The sequence below is a fragment of the Hemiscyllium ocellatum genome, unplaced genomic scaffold, assembly GCF_020745735.1.
Source record: "Hemiscyllium ocellatum isolate sHemOce1 unplaced genomic scaffold, sHemOce1.pat.X.cur. scaffold_103_pat_ctg1, whole genome shotgun sequence".
Classification (NCBI taxonomy): Eukaryota; Metazoa; Chordata; class Chondrichthyes; order Orectolobiformes; family Hemiscylliidae; genus Hemiscyllium; species Hemiscyllium ocellatum.
The window spans coordinates 458,522-459,586 of record NW_026867652.1 but is presented as its reverse complement, the minus strand read 5'-3'; the positions used below and the strand labels follow the sequence as shown (position 1 = coordinate 459,586).

Genomic DNA, 1,065 nt, shown 5'->3' with positions numbered 1-1,065 from the left:
ATTCCAATCTGGCAATCATCTCTACAAGGCCTGTTTTTACATCAGCTGCAGCCGGAGGAGAGGCGGGTGGGGGAGGGGTCTTTGTTTTCTGAGAGCTGCGGGGTCCCTTTGATTTACTCATTATCCACTCAGTATTAGACTATTTAAATATAATATTCAGCAGCTAATTAAGATTAAAGAAATTTTTGGGTGGTTTGGCAAGTGTGGTGGGGGCAGGAAACCCACTTTACCCAGGTTTTGGGAAGGGCTCTGTAGACTCAGACTTGCTGAGTCGCCGCCATCTTGGATCTCCCAGTTTAACTTTTAATCAGGAAAATATATAAATTTCAATTCAAATTTTAATTGCGTCTCTTGAAAGACTTTTAAAAAAACAGGCACCCAATCAGATGCTCTGGGGTATGAGACGGGGGACATTGAACAGTTGAGAAGAGGACTGCCAAGACCTTGCATGTAACAATCTTCTTGAAAACATATATATCTGGAAAATAACTTTTCGATCCGTGATCTTTGACACAAAATCTTTGACACGGGGACAAAGAAGAGACAGGAAGATCCGAAGACAAGAACCTACAGCTGCTTAGTTTTGATAAAGAAGTGCTGTTCTGTAAACCTTAACTGGGAGTTTTATCTGAATAGAATTATCGAATGGAACATCAAAATGGGTAATATAAATACATTGGTCTGTTAATTTATCTCTCTTTTACTTTAGAAATGAATGCTGAATTTTTACTTCGTGTAGTTCTTGGCCAATAGAATTGTTGCAGATTCCTGTACAGCATAAATCGTTTTTGTGATATTGGTTTTATTGTAAACTGGAGGGTTTACGCTGTGTCGTAACGAGTCTAAACAAATTTGGCAAAACAAGTGTGCATCTGTGCAGTTCATTGAGTGAACTGAATATTTGAACCATTCATGACCTGGATGAAGTGATTCTCCCCGCCGTGATCTGAGTCGCCAAAAGTGAAAGGCTACCCAAATTCTCCGTAGTTGACAGGATTACGAACCTGCGTGGGAATGCCCCAATGGATTTCAAATCCATCGCCTTAACCTCTCGGCCACAACTAC

General features: G+C 40.6%; 1 non-coding gene across 1 annotated transcript; it reads right to left on the bottom strand.

Moving 5' to 3' along the window:
• Positions 1 to 982: 982 nt before the first annotated feature.
• Positions 983 to 1,065, bottom strand: trnas-uga (transfer RNA serine (anticodon UGA)). Its single transcript has one exon. It is a non-coding gene; the product is annotated as a tRNA-Ser (tRNA).